The 26,464-nt window shown below is 45.8% G+C and overlaps 1 protein-coding gene across 4 annotated transcripts in view; it reads left to right on the forward strand.

Moving 5' to 3' along the window:
- The first annotated feature begins 4,000 nt into the window (after nucleotides 1–4,000).
- ppp1r13l (protein phosphatase 1, regulatory subunit 13 like) overlaps nucleotides 4,001–26,464 on the forward strand; it is a 61,630-nt gene continuing 39,166 nt past the window's right edge. For 2 of the 4 annotated variants that reach the window (XM_071360245.1, XM_071360250.1), the window contains exon 1: nucleotides 4,002–4,171. The gene's annotated coding sequence lies outside the window, so the exon portion shown is untranslated. Of the gene's footprint in view, nucleotides 4,258–26,464 lie in introns of all 4 variants that reach the window. The other 2 variants (XM_071360248.1, XM_071360246.1) reach the window with 2 other exon arrangements.

Consider the following 26,464-nt stretch of genomic DNA (forward strand, 5'->3'; position numbering starts at 1 on the left):
AGTGGGCTCACTCACAATTTTGCCTAAGAACACAGCCATGAATAAAGAATGGTACCAACACATCCTCCGAGAGCAACTTCTCCCAACCATCCAGAAACAGTTTGGTGACGAACAATGCCTTTTCCAGCATGATGGAGCACCTTGCCATAAGGCAAAAATTATACCTAAGTGGCTCGGGGAACAAAACATCGATATTTTGGGTCCATGGCCAGGAAACTCCCCAGACCTTAATCCCATTGAGAACTTGTGGTCAATCCTCAAGAGGCGGGTGGACAAACAAAAACCCACAAATTCTGACAAACTCCAAGCATTGATTATGCAAGAATGGGCTGCCATCTGTCAGGATGTGGACCAGAAGTTAATTGACAGGATGCCAGTGCGGATTGCAGAGGTCTTGAAAAAGAAGGGTCAACACTGCAAATATTGACTCTTTGCATTAACTTCATGTAATTGTCATTAAAAGCCTTTGACACTTATGAAATGCTTGTAATTATACTTCAGTATTCCCTAGTAACATCTGACAAAAATATCTAAAGACACTGAAGCAGCAAACTTTGTGGAAATTAATATTTGTGTCTTTCTCAAAACTTTTGGCCACGACTGTACATCACGCGGAGCAGCCACAACTGTCAGTAAGTGTGTCCATGATTGAGTCTTTGAATGAAGAGATTGAGATAAAACTGTCCAGTTTGAGTGTTTGTTGCAGCTTGTTCCAGTCGCTAGCTGCAGCGAACTGAAAAGAGGAGTGACCCAGGGATGTGTATGCTTTGGGGACCTTTAACAGAATGTGACTGGCAGAACGGGTGTTGTATGTGGAGGATGAGGGCTGCAGTAGATATCTCAGATAGGGGGGAGTGAGGCCTAAGAGGGTTATATAAATAAGCATCAACCAATGGGTCTTGCGACGGGTTGATGACCAGTTTACAGAGGAGTACAGAGTGCAGAGGAAACCAAGTCTAGATTTAACCTTAGCCTGCAGCTTGCATATGTGCTGAGAGAAGGACAGTGTACCGTCTAGCCATACTCCCAAGTACTTGTATGAGGTGACTACCTCAAGCTCTAAACCCTCAGAGGTAGTAGTCACACCGATGGGGAGAGGGGCATTCTTCTTACCAAACCACATGTCCTTTTGTTTTGGAGGTGTTCAGAACAAAGTTAAGGGCAGAGAAAGCTTGTTGGACACTAAGAAAGCTTTGTTGTAGAGCGTTAAACACAAAATCCGGGGAGGGGCCAGCTGAGTATAAGACTGTATCAACTGCATATAAGTGGAAGAGAGAGCTTCCTACTGCCTGAGCTATGTTGTTGATGTAAATTGAGAAGAGCGTGGGGCCTAGGATCGAGCCTTGGGGTACTCCCTTGGTGACAGGCTGTGGCTGAGACAGCAGATGTTCTGACTTTATACACTGCACTCTTTGAGAGAGGTAGTTAGCAGACCAGGCCAAAGACCCCTCAGAGACACCAACACTCCTTAGCCGACCAACAGGAATGGAATGGTTTACCATGTCAAAAGCTTTGACCCAAAAGCACATTTTTGTTTTCATACATTATTTAGATAGAGCTGAGGCTGTGGTCACTAGTGACAACCCAAAAATACTGTATAATTTCATACAACGTAGGATTACACAATTGACACCTTATTTGATTTTGATTTGACAAACAGAAACATGGTGGTGTAAAGTACTTAGGTAAAAAATACTTGAAAGTAATACTTAAGAAGCTGTTTTGGGTATCTGCACGTTACTTTACTATTCATAATTTTGACACTTTTACTTTTACTTCACTACATTCCTAAAGAAAGGTATGTACTTTTTACTAAATACATTTTCCCTGACAACCGAAAGTACTCATCACATGTTTAATGCTTAGCAGGACAATAAAATGGTCTAATTAGCACACTTCTCAAGAGAACATCCCTGGTCATTCCTCCTGCCTCTGATCTGGAGGACTCACTAAACAGAGAACACCCCTGGTCATCCCTACTGCCTCTGATCTGGAGGACTCACTAAACAGAGAACATCCCTGGTCATCCATACTGCCTCTGATCTGGAGGACTCACTAAACAGAGAACATCCCTGGTCATCCCTACTGCCTCTGATCTGGAGGACTCACTAAACAGAGAACATCCCTGGTCATCCCTACTGCCTCTGATCTGGAGGACTCACTAAACAGAGAACATCCCTGGTCATTCCTCCTGCCTCTGATCTGGAGGACTCACTAAACAGAGAACACCCCTGGTCATCCCTACTGCCTCTGATCTGGAGGACTCACTAAACAGAGAACATCCCTGGTCATCCCTACTGCCTCTGATCTGGAGGACTCACTAAACAGAGAACATCCCTGGTCATCCCTACTGTCTCTGATCTGGAGGACTCACTAAACAGAGAACATCCCTGGTCATCCCTACTGCCTCTGATCTGGAGGACTCACTAAACAGAGAACATCCCTGGTCATCCCTAGTGCCTCTGATCTGGAGGACTCACTAAACAGAGAACATCCCTGGTCATCCCTACTGCCTCTGATCTGGAGGACTCACTAAACAGAGAACATCCCTGGTCATCCCTAGTGCCTCTGATCTGGAGGACTCACTAAACAGAGAACATCCCTGGTCATCCCTAGTGCCTCTGATCTGGAGGACTCACTAAACAGAGAACATCCCTGGTCATCCCTAGTGCCTCTGATCTGGAGGACTCACTAAACAGAGAACATCCCTGGTCATCCCTAGTGCCTCTGATCTGGAGGACTCACTAAACAGAGAACATCCCTGGTCATCCCTACTGCCTCTGATCTGGAGGACTCACTAAACAGAGAACATCCCTGGTCATCCCTACTGCCTCTGATCTGGTGGACTCACTAAACAGAGAACATCCCTGGTCATCCCTACTGCCTCTGATCTGGAGGACTCACTAAACAGAGAACATCCCTGGTCATCCCTACTGCCTCTGATCTGGAGGACTCACTAAACAGAGAACATCGCTGGTCATCCCTAGTGCCTCTGATCTGGAGGACTCACTAAACAGAGAACATCCCTGGTCATCCCTACTGCCTCTGATCTGGAGGACTCACTAAACAGAGAACATCGCTGGTCATCCCTAGTGCCTCTGATCTGGAGGACTCACTAAACAGAGAACATCCCTGGTCATCCCTACTGCCTCTGATCTGGAGGACTCACTAAACAGAGAACATCCCTGGTCATCCCTACTGCCTCTGATCTGGAGGACTCACTAAACAGAGAACATCGCTGGTCATCCCTAGTGCCTCTGATCTGGAGGACTCACTAAACAGAGAACATCCCTGGTCATCCCTACTGTCTCTGATCTGGAGGACTCACTAAACAGAGAACATCCCTGGTCATCCCTACTGTCTCTGATCTGGAGGACTCACTAAACAGAGAACATCCCTGGTCATCCCTACTACCTCTGATCTGGAGGACTCATTAAACACACATGCTTCATTTGTAAATGATGTCTGAGTGTTGGAGTGTGCCCCTGGCTGTCCGTAAATTAATAAAAAACAAGAAAATGATGCCGTCTGGTTTACTTAATATAAGGACTTTGAAATAACTTTTACATTTACTTTTGATACTTAAGTATGTTTAAAACCAAATACTTTTAGACTTTTACTCAAGTAGTATTTTACTGGGTGACTTTTACTTGAGTCATTTTCTATTAAGGTATCTTTACTTTTACTCAAGTATGACAATTGGGTACTTTTTCCACCACTGCAGAAACATGAATTTATTTATTAATGCCGATACTAGACTACTCACACCTGAAACTATTCTACCTTTATCTAATAAGTCCTACAATATAAGAGACAAAAGCCTTAGTCAAAATTATAAATAGCCTACATTTCTCTATACTGTCATTGCAATGTAATTTCCCGAACATTATGAGTAACATCGGTCAATGTGTAAAAACCTACATACCCCATGATACACCGCGGCCAGGGGAGGGCTCACCTGCGCCAGCTGTGCACTGGAACACCTGGGTCGGGTTACAGTGCGCAGTGGGCTGGACTCCGCTCCAAAATAAGTTCACTCATTTCACAACGCACCGACTGGACGGCTCAAGAATAGTCCTAGTTTTAACAGACGTATAGTGAAGGAGTTGTCTAAGTTTAGTTCAGGCTGAACTTTGCTGTCTTAGTTTTCAACGGAACTAAGGTCCATCGGGTAAGGAAGCATTTGATTTGGTTTGTCTGGCTATAGAAATGTTTCGCTGCGTGGGATAGCCTACTCTGCCCAGTTTACTGCAGGAGGTTAGTAATTGTAGTTTGTTTTATTATGTATTTTCATTTGTTGATTTAGGATTACTTTATACTAGATTTCCGTGTCCCATTAGATATTACAATAGATCGTTTCGAAACACGGTCAGTCATTCCTTTTTCAAATGGCTTTGATGGAAGACTTAGGACATTCTTTGTGATGTCTTGCGAGGAGGAGCTTTCGTTTACCTGTGTGAAGCTAGCCACAATAAGGATGAGCCACAGTAGTGGTATTTTGCGGGTTGCCTTCAAAATAAAAGTATTTGAAAGTGATTCAGTCGGATACAAATAGCGGAATCATACCATATTTAGACAACTTTAATGCTAAACAAAATCGGAATATTGTTATATAAATTCAACAAAAGACAATAATTCGTTAAAATAAAAATCTGTGAAATTGCACTGTGGATGTATTAGCCTTTAGAATTGCATTGTGGGGCAAACGTATATATATTTTAAAATGTAACCTTTATTTAACTAGGGAAGTCAGTTAAGAGCAAATTCTTATTTACAATGACGGCCTACCCCAGCCATACCCGGACGATGCTGGGCCAATTGTGCGCCGCCCTATAGGACTCCCAATCACAGCCGGATGTGACACAGCCTGGATTTGAACCAGGGTGTCTGTAGTGATGCCTCAAGCACTGAGATGCAGTGCCTTAGACCTCTGCACCACTCGGGAGCCCCTGTACCACCTTCCCTATGGACCGTATGTCCATGAAATAGGGTGTCTACTCAGTGACAACCACAGACTACAACTGGGAAGAGTTTTCACAAATATTACAATCGTAGCACAAGCTCACCAGTCACCCTATTGATCTGTGCCTATGGATCCTGTGAAGACTCTTCACAGTTGTAATCTGTGGTTGTCACTGAGGCTGATACCCCATTTCATGGACCCAAGATCCATGTTTGTACAGAGCATATACATATGCCCCACAATGCAATTCTAAAGTCTTAATACATTTACAGTGTGATTTCAACATGGTTTTTTTTCTTAACCAATTATTGTCATATTTTACATTCGAACGTCGTTTAGTGTTATCTAGTCCAAAGATGGCATGATTCAACTAATTTTTGAATCGCTTTCGAAAGAGAGCTTTTATTTAGAAGGCGATCTGCAAATTCCACGACCGTGGCTAATCCTTATTGTGGCTAGCTTCACACATGTCTTTAGCTTGACGGATTTTCTACCAACTAATGGAAATCAGATGTTGGCTTCCCATTCACTACAGACAGCACTGCACTGACACTACACTAAAACGGGATGAGACAGCTCAGACACAGGTCTAGATATAAAACTATTCTGCCCAGCCTGCATTTGTACTTCAAGAATTTGGGTTAACACTTGATAATACTTGATGCAACTTATCCAGTTTTATATTGCCTTATAAACATAATATTATACTGTAGCTAAATGCAGCCATTGCCTAATTTACAAGAAGGGGTATATGGTACTGAACCGATCTAAAGTTTAAACCGTTAACTCATTTGAATTTATGATGTTTTCATGTGACATGAGAAATAGTTATTGAAGTCAATAAATAGTGGCATAACTTATTATCACATTAAGCATCTCTAATCCAAAGTTAAATCTAGAATTGCCTTCCTATTTTGCAAAACAAAGCCTTCTTCACTCATGCTGCCAAAAATACCCTCGTTAAACTGACTATCCTACCGATCCTTGACTTCGGCGATGTCCTTTACAAAATAGCCTCCAACACACTACTCAGCAAATTGGATGCAGTCTATCACAGTGCCATCCATTTTGTCACCAACGCCCCATATTCTACCCACCACTGCGACCTGTGTGCTCTCGTTGGCTGGTCCTCGCTACATATTCGTCGCCAAAACCACTGGCTCTATAAGTCCTTGCTAGGTAAAGCTCCGCCTTATCTCAGCTCACTGGTCACCATAGCAGCACCCACCCGTAGCACGCGCTCCAGCAGGTATATCTCACTGGTCACCCCCAAAGCCAACACCTCCTTTGGCCGCCTTTGCTTACAGTTCTCTGCTGCCAATGACTGGAACGAATTGCAAAAATCACTGAAGTTGGAGACTCATATCTCCCTCACTGACTTTAAGCGTCAGCTGTCAGAGTAGCTTACCGATCGCTGCAGCTGTACACAGCCCATCTGTAAATAGCCCACCAACCTACTACCTACCTCATCCCCATATTTGTTTTTGTATTTCTGCTCTTTTGCACACCAGTATTTCTACCTGCACATCATCACTCCAGTGTAAATTGCTAAATTGTAATTACTTTGCCACTATTGGCCTATTGCCTTACCTCCTTACTTCATTTGCACACACTATATATAGATTTTTTTATTGTGTTATTGACTGTACGTTTGTTTATCCCATGTGTAAATATGTGTTGTTTGTGTCGCACTGCTTTGCTTTATCTTGGCCAGGTCGCAGTTGTAAATGAGAACTTGTTCTCAACTGGCTTACCTGGTTAAATAAAGGTAAAATAAAATGTAAAAAAATGATATATACACTAGATGACGCACAAGGGCGCTGTTTTGAATCCACCGTGCCTCCATCCAGTGGCGGTTCTAGACCATTTCAACTGGGGGGGCCAAGCTGGGGCCGGCTGTACTGTCAGAGGGGCCCGGTTGTACTGTCAGAGGGGCCCCGGTTGTACTGTCAGAGGGGCCCCGGTTGTACTGTCAGAGGGGCCCCGGTTGTACTGTCAGAGGGGCCCCGGTTGTACTGTCAGAGGGGCCCCGGTTGTACTGTCAGAGGGGCCCCGGTTGTACTGTCAGAGGGGCCCCGGTTGTACTGTCAGAGGGGCCCCGGTTGTACTGTCAGAGGGGCCCCGGTTGTACTGTCAGAGGGGCCCCGGTTGTACTGTCAGAGGGGCCCCGGTTGAACTGTCAGAGGGGCCCCGGTTGAACTGTCAGAGGGGCCAGTTACAATAGACGTTATTGTTGTCATATTGTTTTCTTCACTGCATTGCCGACATTAGCAGGCAAAAGACCATGTTCATAATCACTCAACAATTTATTTGCATTTTCTCTCTAATAACGGATGTAAAAAAAAAAAAAAGAACGATAGCAAAAATTAGTTATGTAAAAATGATTTCATACTCCACATTTGGGAGGGGCCACAAGGGGGTCCAAAATTGTTGTCACAGGGGCGCTGCCCCCCCCCCCCCCCCCCTAGTGCCTCCATCTAGGAACTCCTCCACCGGTGTTAAAAACATTCAGGAAGATGTAGAGAATTCATTTACTAATGTCTACATTCGTTTTTGCCACATTTATTGTATTACAGACATCTGTATGGATACTTTTTCAATTATATTATGTGAGCAATTTATTGAATTCTTTTTTACATACATTTAAAAACATTCCTTTATGTAAAAAATAAATAAATAATGGAAAGTACTAATGCTACTGTCCACGCTACAACTAAAAACATACTTAAATAAATGTAATTTTGTCCTTGAACATTTTAAATGAAATACTGTATAAAGCCATTAATTCTGCTTTTCTGAGGAGTGCCAATATAGACGACCGGTGGCTTCAAAGCCTGTCCATAGCACCAGTAATCCTGGGTTTATATATATACATCATTGGTCATAACATTGTACATTTGATTAATAGATTGTGAGCAAACATTTTAAGTAAAACTGTTATTTTTAACAACCAACAGAGAAAAAAAACAGAGAATAAGTAAGTAACAGCGAACTAATCTGTATTTCTTGTTTGATAACTAGCATCCTTCAGCCGAGAGAGAGAGAGAGAGAGAGAGAGAGAGAGAGAGAGGGGGGGGAGAGAGAGGGGGGGAGAGAGAGAGGGGAGAGAGAGAGAGAGAGGGAGAGAGAGAGAGAGAGAGAGAGAGAGAGAGAGAGAGAGAGAGAGAGAGAGAGAGAGAGAGAGAGAGAGAGAGAGAGAGAGAGAGAGAGAGGGGAGAGAGAGAGAGAGAGAGAGGGGAGAGAGAGAGAGGGAGAGAGAGAGAGAGAGAGAGAGAGAGAGAGAGAGAGAGAGAGAGAGAGAGAGAGAGAGAGAGAGAGAGAGAGAGAGAGAGAGAGAGAGAGAGAGAGAGAGAGAGAGAGAGAGAGAGAGAGAGAGAGAGAGAGAGAGAGAGAGAGAGAGAGAGAGAGAGAGAGAGAGAGAGAGAGAGAGAGAGAGAGAGATGTCTGTCAGAACATCCTTCAGCCTGGGCAGAGTGTAGGCTGTGTGTCAGAACCAGCTGGGTAACATAATGATGTAATTATATGAATAAAGCTCAACTCAGCCTGCTGTAACCTGTATTCTAGCTTCCCTCTGGAGCGCTATGGGACATCACTCATCACACACTGTTGAGGGATCTTGCAACTAAGCATTTCGCTGCACCTTTTATACCAGCTGCAAAAACTATGTGTGTGACAAACAAACTTTGATTTGACACACACATTACACACACACACACACATTACACACACACACACATTACACACACACACACACACACACACACACACACACACACACACACACACACTAAGGCCCTCCAAGACAAGACATGTCATGCAAATTCACATTAAAGAATGAAGAAGGAATCTCTAAGCAATGTATTGAACTAACAGTAGTGTTCATAGTAACAGATTGACCCAGTGTTTACATGTGATGATGAGTCCCTTAAAACGTCTTATGGGCATGTGAGACGGCAGCGTCCCACCTGGCCAACATCCGGTGAAATTGCAGGGCGCGAAATTCAAAAAATACCAAATTCAAATATTTAACATTCTTGAAAATATATGTGTTATACATCAAAATAAAGCTTAACTTCTTGTTAATCCAGCCACTGTGTCAGATTTCAAAAAGGCTTTATGGCGAAAGCAAACCATGCGATTATCTGAGGACAGCGCCCCGCATACAAACACATGAAAATCATATTTCAACCAGGCAGGTGTGCCACGAAAGTCAGAAATAGCGATATAATTAATGCCTTACCTTTGAAGATCTTCTTCTGTTGGCACTCCAAAATGTCCCAGAAACATTACAAATGGTCCTTTTGTTCGATAATGTCCTTCTTTATGTCCCAAAAATGTCCATTTATTTGGCGCGTTTGATTCAGAAATACACCGGTTTCAACTCGCCCAACATGCCTACAAAGTATCTAATAAGTTACCTGTAAACTTGGTCCAAACATTTCAAACAACGTTCCTAATCCAATCTCAGGTACCCTAAAATGTAAATAAATTTAAGACGGAATAAACTGTTTCAAATACCGGATATAAACAACATGAAGCGCGCTCCAGTTCACGCGCATCAAAACAGTAGAGTCCACCTGGAGTGACACTTACAATGACAGGGACTACTTCTTCATTAATCAAAAGAAAAACATCGAACAATTTCTAAAGACTGTTGACATCTAGTGGAAGCCATAGGAACTGCAACCAGGTTCCTAATAATAAGGGTATCCCATAGAAAACAATTGGAAAATCCTATGACCTCAATTTTTTTCCCCCTGGATGGTTTGTCCTCGTTGTTTCGCCTGCCAAATCAGTTCTGTTATACTCACAGGCATTATTTTTAGAGTGTTTTCTATCCAAATCTACCAATTATATGCATTTCCTAGCTTCTGGGCCTGAGTAACAGGCAGTTTACTTTGGGCACGCTTTTCATCCAGAGGTGAGAACACTGCCCCCTACCCATGAGAGGTTAATGATGCCCTCAGCCAAGTCCCCTGCAGAACATGTTTTGGATGATAGGCCTTAGCGTATGTCAGCTATTAGCTGTGAGCTATGTGGACGTTAGCTGGGGTATATTGCGTTGATTGATGAGGGGGGGGGGGGGGTGATTGAATCCATTTTAGAATAAGGCTGTAACAAAACGTGGAAAAGTCAAGGGGTCTGAATTCTTTCCGAATGCACTGTATGTGGACTTTAGCTCACAGCTATCTAATATCTAGCTAATGTCCACATAGCTCACAGCTATCTAATATCTAGCTAATGTCCACATAGCTCACAGCTATCTAATATCTAGCTAATGTCCACATAGCTCACAGCTATCTGATATCTAGCTAACGTCCACATAGCTCACAGCTATCTGATATCTAGCTAACGTCCACATAGCTCACAGCTATCTGATATCTAGCTGTGTGGATGATAGCTAAATATTAGATAGCTGTTAGCTAACGTCCACATAGCTGTTAGCTAGATATTAGATACAGTAGCCATCATCCACATAGCTAGATATTAGATAGCTGTGAGCTAACGTCCACATACAGTAGCTATCTGATATCTAGCTATGTGGACGTTAGCTAGATATCAGATAGCTGTGAGCTATGTGGACATTAGCTAGATATTAGATAGCTGTTAGCTACTGTATGTGGACGTTAGCTCACATCCATCTAATATCTAGCTAACGTCCACATAGCTCATAGCTATCTAATATCTAGCTATGTGGATGATAGCTAGATATTAGATAGCTGTCAGCTAACATCCACATAGCTAGATATTAGACAGCTGTTAGCTATGTGGATGTTAGCTAGATGTTAGATAGCTGTCAGCTAACATCCACATAGCTAGATATTAGACAGCTGTTAGCTATGTGGATGTTAGCTAGATGTTAGATAGCTGTCAGCTAACATCCACATAGCTAGATATTAGACAGCTGTTAGCTATGTGGATGTTAGCTAGATATTAGATAGCTGTTAGTGTGTGTTGTGTTCTGGACTGGAATGTCTGCCTGTCACATTGTGGAGCCTTGAGAGATTCCTCCCTCAGTCACATGCTGCTGCCTGGCTGGCGGAGAGAGAGCGAGAGAGAGACTGGGTGTTCTAGAGGTTTGGATCTGCAGATTGGACAAGGTAGTGAAAGTCATTTAGGTGTGTTAATTTGAACTAGGCTAGCCTTGCAGCTACAAAGTCTGCAACAGCCAAGAACACAATGTACCACTATGTGTAAACAAATACCCGCTATGTAAACATGTACCATCTCTATTGTAACGTTTTGATTTGTAGTTCAGATGTCATGCCGTTGGCAGTTCGTTATGTCTATATATCCATGGTGGGAAAAACAAGCAATCCATGAAAACCAAAACATTGTAAACATTAAACATACCTTGCACATAGCTTGCCATGGACACGGCATTGCAGTAACTCAGGGTGGGACCATTCTTCTACTGCCAACTTGCCAAGTGCAAAGTGCATGACATGACAGTATGGAACATTCTATACATATTTCAACAGATTTCAACAGTCTGTGTGAATCAGTAAGTTTATTTCTATAGGCTATCTGTTACTGTTGTAAGCTTGGGGGCACAGGCTAGTTTAGACAGTTTGATATTTGAACTGTCAAAACTGAACATTTTCAGAAGATTGCCTTTTCTGTTGGGTTTTATGGAGAACCAGTGTTACAGTAAGTAAAGTCGGACAACATATGTTTTCTCCATGGTGTAGAAGACAGACCGTGCCAGTCTGCCTAGACATGTGTTTTATGTTCAATCTAGAACTGTGCTATCTACACTCAGACAATCAGTCGTTCATAGAGTAACACAAACACACACATCGTACACACGGTACCATCACGCCTAGCTGAGCGTTTTATGGCTCTCTGCCCATGTCCTATCTGTTTTCCTTCAGCTATAAATCCTCCTGCTCTAGTCTAGCTCAATGGTTCCTCATCCTCCTGCTCTAGTCTAGCTCAATAGTTCCTCATCCTCCTGCTCTAGTCTAGCTCAATGGTTCCTCATCCCCCTGCTCTAGTCTAGCTCAATGGTTCCTCATCCCCCTGCTCTAGTCTAGTCTAGCTCAATAGTTCCTCATCCCAATGCTCTAGTCTAGCTCAATAGTTCCTCATCCCCCTGCTCTAGTCTAGTCTAGCTCAATAGTGCCTCATCCCAATGCTCTAGTCTAGCTCAATAGTGCCTCATCCCAATGCTCTAGTCTAGCTCAATAGTTCCTCATCCCCCTGCTCTAGTCTAGCTCAATAGTTCCTCATCCCAATGCTCTAGTCTAGCTCAATATTTCCTCATCCCCCTGCTCTAGTCTAGTTCAATGGTTCCTCATCCCAATGCCTCATCCCAATGCTCAATAAGTAAGTCTAGCTCAATAGTTCCTCATCCGCGTGCTCTAGTCTAGCTCAATAGTTCCTCATCCCCATTCTCTAGTCTAGCTCAATAGTTCCTCATCCTCCTGCTCTAGTCTAGCTCAATAGTTCCTCATCCCTGTGCTCTAGTCTAGCTCAATGGTTCCTCATCCCTGTGCTCTAGTCTAGTCTAGCTCAATAGTTCCTCATCCCTGTGCTCTAGTCTAGTCTAGCTCTATAGTTCCTCATCCCCGTGCTCTAGTCTAGCTCTATAGTTCCTCATCCCCGTGCTCTAGTCTAGCTCTATAGTTCCTCATCCCCGTGCTCTAGTCTCGCTCAATAGTTCCTCATTCCCGTGCTCTAGTCTAGTTCAATAGTTCCTCATTCCCGTGCTCTAGTCTAGCTCAATAGTTCCTCATTCCCGTGCTCTAGTCTAGTTCAATAGTTCCTCATTCCCAATGCTCTAGTCTAGCTCAATAGTTCCTCATTCGCGTGCTCTAGTCTAGTTCAATGGTTCCTTATCCACATTGGCTTTAACTGGCTTTTGGGGCGGCAGGTAGCTTAGTGATTAGGCCAGTAACCGAAAGGTTGCTGGATCGAATCCCAGAGCTGACAAGGTAAAAATCTGTCGTTCTGCCCCTGAACAAGGTAGACCGTCATTGTAAATAATCATTTGTTCTTAGCTGACTTGCCTAGTTAAATAAAGGTTACATTTTTTATATATTTTTTTTATGGAACCCTCCTGCTGTGAGTGAGTCCTTCAGAGGAATGGGGTGTGGTGCTGTGAGTTAGGACAGTCTTTAACTGACTCTGTGGTATGAGGACTCGGATAAAGTGGGTGCGTCGGAGGGAGGTGTGTGTGTGTCTGTGTGTGTGTGTGTGTGTGTGTGTGGTAGCCTTGTCTTGTTTGAGCCAGAACAGCTCATAGAAGGGTTGCAAAGGGAGGGTGTATTTATCCTTTTCTTACAAGCCTCCATTTTATTTCACAATGCCAGTATGTTTTTGCCGTCAAACTGGTAGAAGCTGTGAATCATTTCTAGATTAGGTTGTGCATCGATCAACGTTGGTAAGTCAGTCTAGCAGCCAGCTATCTAAACTTTTAGTAAACGTGGTTAAATTAACGCCCGGGGTGGGGTTCATTCATCAGATACCATTTTTAAAAAACGGCAAACATTTGCCTCTATCCTATTTTAAGAAAAATGTGTAGAATTTAAATGAGTTTTAAAATTGCTAAACGTTCTCTCCGCCCCGTGGGTAAAAATGTGTAGAATTGTAGCAAACTCTACGCCTCTCGCAGAGAGTTGCCCATCCCTGGTTTAGGATCTCTGTTGCTGCTTTCCACTGTCGTGTAGGAGTGTACCGTTGGTGCTCTGACATAAGACTTGTCTGTAGGAGTTTTAGTTCACAACTTTAGGGTGTGTTTTCCCCCCTCAGGTTGACTGTGTGTTGACTGTGTGAGCGTAAATTCTGCGAAACACATACGTCAGTCAGATTCCTTTTGAAGTTGAAGCCTGTCTCATTGGTTGAGATGTGTACATGTGTACCTCTACAGTAGCGCTGCTTAACAGACACGTGTATTCAATGCCTTGTGTACATGTGTACCTCTACACAACATTACATTGACATGTGAGTCATTTAGCAGACAGTCTTATCCAGGAGCCCACTTACAGTTAGTGCATCCGTCTGAAGGTAGCCAGGTGGGACAACCACATCTCAGAGTAAGTACATTTCTCCTCAATAAAGTAGCTATCGGCAAAGTCAATGCTAGTGGGGTGGGGGGGGGTCTCAGAACAACATTGCATAGTCACTTTAATAACTCTACCTGCATGTACATAATTACATCAATTACCTCGACACCGGTGCCCCCGCACATTGACACAGCAGACAGTACGCGGCAGACAGTACGCGGCAGACAGTACGCGGCAGGCAGTACGCGGCAGGCAGTACGCGGCAGGCAGTACGCGGCAGGCAGTACGCGGCAGACAGTACGCGGCAGGCAGTACGCGGCAGGCAGTACGCGGCAGGCAGTACGCGGCAGACAGTACGCGGCAGACAGTACGCGGCAGGCAGTACGCGGCAGGCAGTACGCGGCAGGCAGTACGCGGCAGGCAGTACGCGGCAGGCAGTACGCGGCAGGCAGTACGCGGCAGGCAGTACGCGGCAGGCAGTACGCGGCAGGCAGTACGCGGCAGGCAGTAGGCGGCATGCAGTAGGCAGTACGCAGTAGGCAGTACGCAGCAGGCAGTACGCAGCAGACAGTACGCAGCAGGCAGTACGCAGCAAACGGCAGGCAGTACGCAGCATCCAGCAGGCAGTACGCAGCAAACGGCAGGCAGTACGCAGCATCCAGCAGACAGTACGCAGCAGACAGTAGACAGCAGACAGTATGCAGCAGGCAGTACGCAGCAGGCAGTACGCAGCAGACAGTACGCAGCAGGCAGTACGCAGCAGACAGTACGCAGCAGACAGCAGGCAGTACGCAGCAGGCCTATGGAGAAATTATCTATTACCAAACTATCCCAGGGGATGGGTTCAGCACGAGTAACAAGAGACTGAAGCTAAGTGTTGCAGTAGACAACAGAACAGACACTAGGAGACTTTTAGGGAAGCAACGAGGGAAAGAGAGGAGGTAGTGAAACGTGAAGAGAGGAAAAGCTGAGAGACAGAGGAAGAGAGAGTGGTGTTAAGTGAGTTGCTGAGTAGAGAGTGAGAGTTGGAGTGTATGTGTGTGTGACCTGTATGAGCCAGTGAGAGTGGAATGTGTGTGTTGCTCTTGACAAACAGAGATAAGCATTAGCCAGTAGCAGGAAGAGGAGTGGTCGGGGCCCAGGCAGAGCCCTGGTTTCAGGGAGCACTGTCCTCCGGCCTCTTGCAGGCTGGAAGGTGTGGTGACTGGGTGATGGTTTGGAGGAATGTGGTCACGAGGTCTCTATGACTCGAGCTAAGAGGTCACATAGCAGTACACAGACAGCCTGGGAGACCAGCACACACACACACACACACACACACACACACACACACACACACACACACACACACACACACACATGCGGGTATTATCATGACTTGAACTGTTTGCTTCACTGTTGTAACCTGCCTCTTATTAAAGTTGACTGTAATCTAATCACCCAAATGACCTAACCCACTAACTGACTAACTAACTGACTAACTAACCCACTAACTGACTAACTAACCCACCAACTGACTAACTAACCCACCAACTGACTAACTAACCCACCAACTGACTAACTAACCCACCAACTGACTAACCAACTCACCAACTGACTAACTAACTGACTAACTAACCCACTAACTGACTAACTAACCCACCCACCAACTGACTAACTAACCCACCAACTGACTAACTAACCCACCAACTGACTAACTAACCCACCAACTGACTAACTAACCCACCAACTGACTAACTAACCCACCAACTGACTAACTAGCCCACCAACTGACTAACTAACCCACCAACTGACTAACCAACCCACTAACTGACTAACCAACCAACTCACTAACTGACTAACCAACCAACTCACTAACTGACTAACCAACCCACTAACTGACTAACGAACTGACTAAATAACCCACCAACTGACTAACTAACCCACTAACTAACTAGCTAACCCATGAACTAACCCACTAACTAACCCACTAACTAACCCACTAACTAACTAACTAACATGTTATAACATTGTCAGAGAATCTGGTGTTCAAACTGTGTACAACTTCATTGCAGCTGTAACTGACAGTGTCCAGTACTGCCGTAACTGACAGTGTCCAGTACTGCCGTAACTGACCGTGTCCAGTACTGCCGTAACTGACCGTGTCCAGTACTGCCGTAACTGACAATGTCCAGTACTGCCGTAACTGACAGTGTCCAGTACTGCCGTAACTGACCGTGTCCAGTACTGCCGTAACTGACCGTGTCCAGTACTGCCGTAACTGACAGTGTCCAGTACTGCCGTAACTGACCGTGTCCAGTACTGCCGTAACTGACCGTGTCCAGTACTGCCGTAACTGACCGTGTCCAGTACTGCCGTAACTGACCGTGTCCAGTACTACCGTAACTGACCGTGTCCAGTACTACCGTAACTGACCGTGTCCAGTACTACCGTAACTGACCGTGTCCAGTACTGCCGTAACTGACCGTGTCCAGTACTGCCGTAACTGACCGTGTCCAGTACTACCGTAACTGACCGTGTCCAGTAGTACCGTAACTGACCGTGTCCAGTACTGCCGTAACTGACAGTGTCCAGTACTGCCGTAACTGACAGTGTCCAGTACTGCCGTAACTGACCGTGTCCAGTACTACCGTAACTGACCGTGTCCAGTACTGCCGTAACTGACAGTGTCCAGTACTGCCGTAACTGACAGTGTCCAGTACTGCCGTAACTGACAGTGTCCAGTACTGCCGTAACTGACAGTGTCCAGTACTGCCGTAACTGACAGTGTCCAGTACTGCCGTAACTGACAGTGTCCAGTACTGCCGTAACTGACCGTGTCCAGTACTGCCGTAACTGACCGTGTCCAGTACTACCGTAACTGACCGTGTCCAGTACTGCCGTAACTGACCGTGTCCAGTAGTACTGGACATTGTAAGTTACGGCAGTACTGGACATTGTGGACATTATTCACTAAGTGCCATGAAGGAAACCTGCATTCAGACAAACAGTCAAAGCACCACAAGTATTGCAGTCACGGGGAAAACAGACGTTTTAATGGCCTTTGTTTAAAAATCCCAGCTTTTCATTCCTACTTTCTGTCTTTCTTAAATATGTGTAAACTGCACCATTAAAAAAAAAATAATAATAATAATAATTTAAACCCAGAGTTTCTGTCAGAGTCATGTCGAAGCTACTGCTCTGTGTGGGGCTAAATGGAGCATAGGTCAATGGTAAGGTAAGCCACCCAAGATGAACATTTTTTGAGTGGGTGTGACTTTAAAAAAGCATTGTGATGAGACAGATGACCTGTTTAGTTGCACAAGAGTAGTGTCGACCGGGTAAAGTGTTTGGGGGGGTTGGTGACATGAAGTGTGAGAAGTACAGGCAGGGGGGTGTGTTACCTCGGGTAGTGGCTTACTCCAAGCTAACCTAACAGGTTTATGCAAGTTATTTTGGAACATAAAGTGAATCAATAGGATGCTAACTAGTTAAGAGATGACATTTGGGATCTAGTTAATGATTAGCCCGATACGGTAAATGGAGATGGGCAACTCCTTGTTTCAGCCAATTTACACTGAACAAAAATATACAGTTGAAGTCGGAAGTTTACATACACTTATGTATGTGTCATTAAAACTCGTTTTTCAACATCTCTACAAATTTCTTGTTAACAAACTATAGTTTTGGCAAGTCGGTTAGGACATCTAGTTTGTGCATGACACAAGTAATTTTTCCAACAATTGTTTTTCAGACAGATTATTTCACTTATAATTCACTGTATCACAATTCCAGTGGGTCAGAAGTTTACATACACTAAGTTGACTGTGCCTTTAAACAGCTTGGAAAATTCCAGAAAATTATGTTATGGCTTCTGATAGGCTAATTGACACAATTTGAGTCAATTGGAGGTGTACCTGTGGATGTATTTCAAGGCCTACCTTCAGACTCAGTGCCTCTTTGCTTGACATCATGGGAAAATCAAAAGAAATCAGCCAAGACCTCAGAAAAATAATTGTAGACCTCCACAAGTCTGGTTCATCCTTGGGAGCAATTTCCAAATGCCTGAAGGTACCATGTTCATCTGTACAAACAATAGTACGCAAGTATAAACACCATGGGACCACGCAGCCGTCATACCGCTCAGGAAGGAGACGCGTTCTGTCTCCTAGAGATTAACGTACTTTGGTGCAAAAAGTGCAAATCAATCCCAGAACAACAGCAAAGGACCTTGTGAAGATGCTGGAGGAAGCAGGTAGAAAGGTATCTATATCCACAGTAAAACGAGTCCTATATCGACATAACCTGAAAGGCCGCTCAGCAAGGAAGAAGCCACTGCTCCAAAACCGCCATAAAAAAGCCAGACTACGGTTTGCAACTGCACATGGGGACAAAGACCGTACTTTTTGGAGAAATGTCCTCTGGTCTGATGAAACAAAAATAGAACAGTTTGGCCATAATGACCATCGTTATGTTTGGAGGGAAAGGGGTATGCTTGCAAGCTGAAGAACACCATCCCAACCTTGAAGCACGGGGGTGGCAGGATCATGTTGTGGGGGTGCTTTGCTGCAGATGTTACAGGCTTATTCTAAAATGGATAAAATTATTTTTTCCCCCTCATCAATCTACACAATACCCCAAGAACACAGTGGCCTCCGTCATTCTGAAATGGAAGAAGTTTGGAACCACCAAGACTCTTCCTAGAGCTGGCCCCACGGCCAAACTGAGCAATCAGGGGAGAAGGACCTTGGTCAAAGATGGGACCAAGAACCCGATGGTCACTCGGACAGAGCTCCAGAGTTCCTCTGTGGAGATGGGAGAACCTTCCAGAAGGACAACCATCTCTGCAGCACTCCACCAATCAGGAATGTATTGTATAGTGGCCAGACAGAAGCCACTCCTCAGCAAAAGGCACATGACAGCCTGAGTTTGCCAAAAGGTACCTAAAGGACTCTCAGACCATGAGAAACAAGGTTAACTGGTCTGATGAAACCAAGATTGAACTCTTTGGCCTGAATGCCAAGCGTCACATCTGGAGGAAACCTGGCACCATCCCTACGGTGAAGCATGGTGGTGGCAGCATCATGTGTGCGTGCAGTGTTTTTCACCGGCAGGGACTGGGAGACTAGTCAGGACCGATGGACGGCTGAACGGAGCAAAGTACAGAGATCCTTGATGAAAACCTGCTCCAGAGCGCTCAAGACCTCAGACTGGGGCAAAGGTTCACCTTCCAATAAGACAACAACCCTAAGCACACAGCCAAGACAACGCAGGAGTGGCTTCAGGACAAGTCTCTGAATGTCTTTGAGTGGCCCAGCCAGAGCCCGGACTTGAACCCGATCGAACATCTCTGGAGAGACCTGAAAATATCTGTGCAGCAACGCTCCCCATCCAACCTGACAGAGCTTGAGAGGATCTGCAGAGAAGAATGGGAGAAACTCCCCAAATATAGGTGTGCCAAGCTTGTGGCGTCATACCCAAGAAGACTTGATGCTGTAATCGCTGCCAAAGGTCCTTCAACAAAGTACTGAGTAAAGAGTCTGAATATTTATGTAAACACCTGTTTTTTGCTTTGTCATTATGGGGTATTGTGTGTAGATTGATGAGGGGGGGGGGGGGGGAAATAACTATTTAATCAATTTTAGAATAAGGCTGTAACATAAGAAATTGTGGAAAAAGTCAAGGGGTCTGAATACTTTCCAAATGCACTGTAACCTGTATCTGGGGGGACCACTGCTACTCTGGAATATACTGACCTCACCGTCTGTCTGGGTCTGCTCTGCCCATCCAGTCTGTCCTCACTAACCTGCTGTGTCTCTGTCTGTCTGGGTCTGCTCTGCCCATCCAGTCTGTCCTCACTAACCTGCTGTGTGTCTCTCTGTCTGTCTGGGTCTGCTCTGCCCATCCAGTCTGTCCTCACTAACCTGCTGTGTCTCTGTCTGTCTGTCTGGGTCTGCTCTGCCCATCCAGTCTGTCCTCACTAACCTGCTGTGTGTCTCTCTGTCTGTCTGGGTCTGCTCTGCCCATCCAGTCTGTCCTCACTAACCTGCTGTTTGTCTCTCCGTCTGTCTGGGTCTGCTCTGCCCATCCAGTCTGTCCTCACTAACCTGCTGTCTCTCTGTCTGTCTGGGTCTGCTCTGCCCATCCAGTCTGTCCTCACTAACCTGCTGTGTGTCTCTCCGTCTGTCTGGGTCTGCTCTGCCCATCCAGTCTGTCCTCACTAACCTGCTGTTTGTCTCTCCGTCTGTCTGGGTCTGCTCTGCCCATCCAGTCTGTCCTCACTAACCTGCTGTGTGTCTCTCCGTCTGTCTGGGTCTGCTCTGCCCATCCAGTCTGTCCTCACTAACCTGCTGTGTCTCTGTCTGTCTGGGTCTGCTCTGCCCATCCAGTCTGTCCTCACTAACCTGCTGTGTCTCTGTCTGTCTGGGTCTGCTCTGCCCATCCAGTCTGTCCTCACTAACCTGCTGTCTCTCTGTCTGTCTGGGTCTGCTCTGCCCATCCAGTCTGTCCTCACTAACCTGCTGTGTGTCTCTCCGTCTGTCTGGGTCTGCTCTGCCCATCCAGTCTGTCCTCACTAACCTGCTGTCTCTCTGTCTGTCTGGAGTCTCCAGTTCGTATAGGACTTCTGGCTGACTGGCTGAGTGAAGCTTCTCTCAAACGGCTCACTGAGCTGTAGAGACAGAATTCCAAAAGGTCTAAAGGACATTTAATTTGACGTGAAGCTCCTTTTTAATCTGTTTTGTCCAGTGGTGTAAAGTAACTAGGTAAAAAATACATTCAATCACTACTTAAGTAGTATCAGATTGAGCTGATCTGCACGGCTCTCCTACACAACTGCCAGGGGGTCTGGCAGTCACTCTTCCGCCTTTTGAAGTGATGTGAAGCAGGGACACTTCACTTGGAACTAACCTCCACTAGAAACAGTCATGTTTACTCGTTTTTTAAAATATATATTTAACCTTTATTTAACAAGGCAAGTCAGTTAAGAACAAATTCTTATTTACAATGACGGCCTAGGAACAGTGGGTTAACTGCCTTGTTCAGGGGGCAGAACGACAGATTTTTACCTTGTCAACTCGGGGTGGGGGATTCGATCTTGCAACCTTGCGGTTACTAGTCCAACGCTCTAACCACTAGGTTACCCTGTCGCCCCTACGCTCTAACCACTAGGTTACCCTGTCGCCCCTCCACTCTAACCACTAGGTTACCCTGTCGCCCCTACACTCTAACCACTAGGTTACCCTGTCGACCCTACACTCTAACCACTAGGTTACCCTGTCGTCCCTACACTCTAACCACTAGGTTACCCTGTCGACCCTACACTCTAACCACTAGGTTACCCTGTCGCCCCTACACTCTAACCACTAGGCTACCCTGTCGCCCCTACACTCTAACCACTAGGTTACCCTGTCGCCCCTACACTCTAACCACTAGGTTACCCTGTCGCCCCTACACTCTAACCACTAGGTTACCCTGTCGCCCCTACACTCTAACCACTAGGTTACCCTGTCGCCCCTACACTCTAACCACTAGGTTACCCTGTCGCCCCTACACTCTAACCACTAGGTTACCCTGTCGCCCCTACACTCTAACCACTAGGTTACCCTGTCGCCCCTCCACTCTAACCACTAGGTTACGCTGTCGCCCCTACACTCTAACCACTAGGTTACCCTGTCGCCCCTACACTCTAACCACTAGGTTACCCTGTCGCCCCTACACTCTAACCACTAGGTTACCCTGTCGCCCCTACACTCTAACCACTAGGTTACCCCGTCGCCCCTACACTCTAACCACTAGGTTACCCTGTCGTCCCTACACTCTAACCACTAGGTTACCCCGTCGCCCCTACACTCTAACCACTAGGTTACCCCGTCGTCCCTACACTCTAACCACTAGGTTACCCTGTCGCCCCTACACTCTAACCACTAGGTTACCCCGTCGCCCCTACACTCTAACCACTAGGTTACCCTGTCGCCCCTACACTCTAACCACTAGGTTACCCTGTCGTCCCTACACTCTAACCACTAGGCTACCCTGTCGTCCCTACACTCTAACCACTAGGCTACCCTGTCGCCCCTACACTCTAACCACTAGGTTACCCCTTCGCCCCTACACTCTAACCACTAGGTTACCCTGTCGTCCCTACACTCTAACTACTAGGTTACCCTGTCGCCCCTACACTCTAACCACTAGGTTACCCTGTCGCCCCTACACTCTAACCACTAGGTTACCCTGTCGCCCCTACACTCTAACCACTAGGTTACCCTGTCGTCCCTACACTCTAACCACTAGGTTACCCTGTCGTCCCTACACTCTAACCACTAGGCTACCCTGTCGCCCCTACACTCTAACCACTAGGTTACCCTGTCGCCCCTACACTCTAACCACTAGGTTACCCTGTCGCCCCTACACTTTAACCACTAGGTTACCCTGTCGTCCCTACACTCTAACCACTAGGTTACCCTGTCGTCCCTACACTCTAACCACTAGGCTACCCTGTCGCCCCTACACTCTAACCACTAGGTTACCCTGTCGCCCCTACACTCTAACCACTAGGTTACCCTGTCGTCCCTACACTCTAACCACTAGGCTACCCTGTCGCCCCTACACTCTAACCACTAGGTTACCCTGTCGCCCCTACACTCTAACCACTAGGTTACCCTGTCGCCCCTACACTCTAACCACTAGGTTACCCTGTCGCCCCTACACTCTAACCACTAGGTTACCCTGTCGCCCCTACACTCTAACCACTAGGTTACCCTGTCGCCCCTACACTCTAACCACTAGGTTACCCTGTCGCCCCTACACTCTAACCACTAGGTTACCCTGTCGCCCCTACACTCTAACCACTAGGTTACCCTGTCGCCCCTACACTCTAACCACTAGGTTACCCTGTCGCCCCTACACTCTAACCACTAGGTTACCCTGTCGCCCCTGCACTCTAACCACTAGGTTACCCTGTCGCCCCTACACTCTAACCACTAGGTTACCCTGTCGCCCCTACACTCTAACCACTAGGTTACCCTGTCGCCCCTCCACTCTAACCACTAGGCTACCCTGTCGCCCCTACACTCTAACCACTAGGTTACCCTGTCGTCCCTACACTCTAACCACTAGGTTACCCTGTCGCCCCTACACTCTAACCACTAGGTTACCCTGTCGCCCCTACACTCTAACCACTAGGCTACCCTGTCGCCCCTACACTCTAACCACTAGGCTACCCTGTCCCCCCTACACTCTAACCACTAGGCTACCCTGTCGCCCCTACACTCTAACCACTAGGTTACCCTGTCGCCCCTACACTCTAACCCTGTCGCCCCTACACTCTAACCACTAGGTTACCCTGTCGCCCCTACACTCTAACCCTGTCGCCCCTCCACTCTAACCACTAGGCTACCCTGTCGCCCCTACACTCTAACCCTGTCGCCCCTACACTCTAACCACTAGGTTACCCTGTCGCCCCTACACTCTAACCCTGTCGCCCCTACACTCTAACCACTAGGTTACCCTGTCGCCCCTACACTCTAACCCTGTCGCCCCTACACTCTAACCACTAGGTTACCCTGTCGCCCCTACACTCTAACCTTGTCGCCCCTACACTCTAACCACTAGGCTACCCTGTCGCCCCTACACTCTAAGCACTAGGCTACCCTGTCGCCCCTACACTCTAACCACTAGGCTACCCTGTCGCCCCCCTCTCTCTTACTTTGTAGGCCAATTTTGCTTTTTTTCTCATCATAAGCTCTATTTTCCCATCCGCGCTGTTATTCATGAATCTAACACCCCGATGCAGTCTCTTGCGGTCAGCAAATTCCAGTTGCGGTTTCTTTTTCTCCAATGGGAAAAACAAATGCTATTTGTTGAACATTAGGCATACAGTAATACTTCTGGCATTTTTTGGTGGAAAGCTGAAAATCTGAGATTTTAAATTGTTTAACCTGCAGCCAAGACTTTTATAGTATATGGTTAATTATGGCGTTGTTATAATATCTATGTTGCCTGCTAAGGTACAGCATATTATGGGATAGTAGGCCTAGTAGGACAAGGCTATCTGAATGTGCACATGATGGAAGTTAAAGGTGGCCTTTATAGTCATTATTTAATAGAAAATAATTCACTGACTATTATGTGACTGAGATGGCTGAGACTAAGAGAGTGGAAGCTATGTGACTAAGATGGCTGAGACTAAGAGAGTGGAAGCTATTATGTGACTAAGATGGCTGAGACTAAGAGAGTGGAAGCTATTATGTGACTAAGATGGCTGAGACTAAGAGAGTGGAAGCTATGTGACTAAGATGGCTGAGACTAAGAGAGTGGAAGCTATTATGTGACTAAGATGGCTGAGACTAAGAGAGTGGAAGCTATTATGTGACTAAGATGGCTGAGACTAAGAGAGTGGAAGCTATGTGACTAAGATGGCTGAGACTAAGAGAGTGGAAGCTATGTGACTAAGATGGAGGTTTGTATGAACTGTTACAATAAAACAAGAAAACTACAATGACTAAAATAGAACTAAAATGACTTTAACTAAAGCTAGTCGACTGATATGAACTGAAACTAAGAAGGATACAATGACTAAAATGGGACTAAGATTAAAAGGTATTTTAGTCATAAAGACTCAATCTGAAATCGGTGACAAAATGAACACTGTTATACAGACACGGGTGAATCGGAGCGAGGGAGGGAGGGAGGAAAGGAGAGCGGGAGGGAGGGAAAGAGGAAAGGAGAGAGAGAGAGGAAAGGAGAGCGGGAGGGAGGGAGGGAGGGAAGGAGAGCGGGAGGGAGGAAAGGAGAGCGGGAGGGAGGGAGGGAAAGAGGAAAGGAGAGAGAGAGAGAGAGAGGAAAGGAGAGCGGGAGGGAGGGAGGGAAGGAGAGCGGGAGGGAGGGAGGGAAAGAGGAAAGGAGAGAGAGAGAGGAAAGGAGAGCGGGAGGGAGGGCCCAAAATGAACCACAGGGTCGGTAGGGGTACAGGACTGTATGAGTGATGTCATGTCTTACTAGTGGATTGACGACACCAGTGTACAAAGTGTTCAGTGTGTGGAGCTGTATAGTGTGCATGGGCTGCTCAAAGGCTGACTTGTTTAAACATGATTTAGGATATTCTGGTTTGGAAACCACTAAAATATCTTCTCTTACCCAGAGAAAGCTGGAGGGGAGGGACAGGGAGGGAGGTAGAGAGAAGCTTCATGAATATGCTTTTCTAGACCGCCGAAATTCTAATTTTAAACAATGTAAAGCGTTATAACATCACAGCAAGTCCTGAACATATTCTAAGATGTCTTTGAGCACATAACAATTCATTCCTCCCTCTCTCCTTTTCTCTCTCCCTCTCTCCTTTTCTCTCTCCCTCTCTCCTTTTCTCTCTCCCTCTCTCCTTTTCTCTCTCCTTTTCTCTCTCCCTCTCTCCTTTTCTCTCTCCCTCTCTCCTTTTCTCTCTCCTTTTCTCTCTCCCTCTCTCCTTTTCTCTCTCCCTCTCTCCTTTCCTCTCTCTCTCTCCTTTTCTCTCTCTCTCTCTGTCCTTTCCTCTCTCTCTCTCTCTCTCTCTTTTCTCTCTCTCTCTCTCTCTCTCTCTCTCTCTCTCTCTCTCTCTCTCTCTTCTTCTCTCTCTCTCTCTCTCTCCTTTTCTCTCTCTCTCTCTCCTTTTCTCTCTCTCTCTCTCTCTCTTTCTCTCTCTCTCTCTCTCTCCTCTTCTCTCTCTCTCTCTCTCTCTCTCTCCTTTTCTCTCTCTCTCTCTCTCCTTCTCTCTCTCTCTCTCTCTCTCTCTCTCTCTCTTTTCTCTCTCTCTCTCTCTCTCTCTCTCCTTTTCTCTCTCTCTCTCTCTCTCTCTCTCCTTTTCTCTCTCTCTCTCTCTCTCTCTCTCCTTTTCTCTCTCTCTCTCTCTCTCTCTCTCCTTTTCTCTCTCTCTCTCTCTCTCTCTCCTTTTCTCTCTCTCTCTCTCCTTTTCTCTCTCTCTCCCTCCCTCGCTCCGAGCCCGGTTCAGATGGCTCAGATGTTAACTGTTACCAACTCCTCTAAAGCACAATACAAACAGTACCAGTCAAAAGTGTGGACACACCTACTTATTCAAGGGTTTTTCTTTATTTGTACTATTTTCTACATTGTAGAATAACAGTGAAGACATGAAAACTATGAAATAACACATATGGAATCATGTAGTAAACCAAAACAAAGTTGTTAAAAAAAGTTGTTAAACAAATCAAAATATATTTGAGATTCTTCAAAGCAGTCACCCTTTGCCTTGATGAACAGCTTTGCGGTTAAGAATCCTTTTTGGACCTAGACAGCATAGATTTAAATCAAAACTGTAACTCGGGAACAATCGTCTTGGTAAGCAACTCCAGTGTATTGTTTTTTATATTTTTTATATAGAGAGTTTTTTTTAACCTTTATTTAAACTAGGCACGTCATATTTGGCCTTGTGTTTTCAGTTATTGTTTGGCTAAAAGATTAATTTGTCTCCCAGTGTCTGTTGAAAATGGCTGTCCCTGACCCCAAAAAATCTTAGTCGACCGAG

The sequence above is a fragment of the Salvelinus alpinus genome, chromosome 22 (assembly GCF_045679555.1).
Source record: "Salvelinus alpinus chromosome 22, SLU_Salpinus.1, whole genome shotgun sequence".
NCBI lineage: Eukaryota > Metazoa > Chordata > Actinopteri > Salmoniformes > Salmonidae > Salvelinus > Salvelinus alpinus.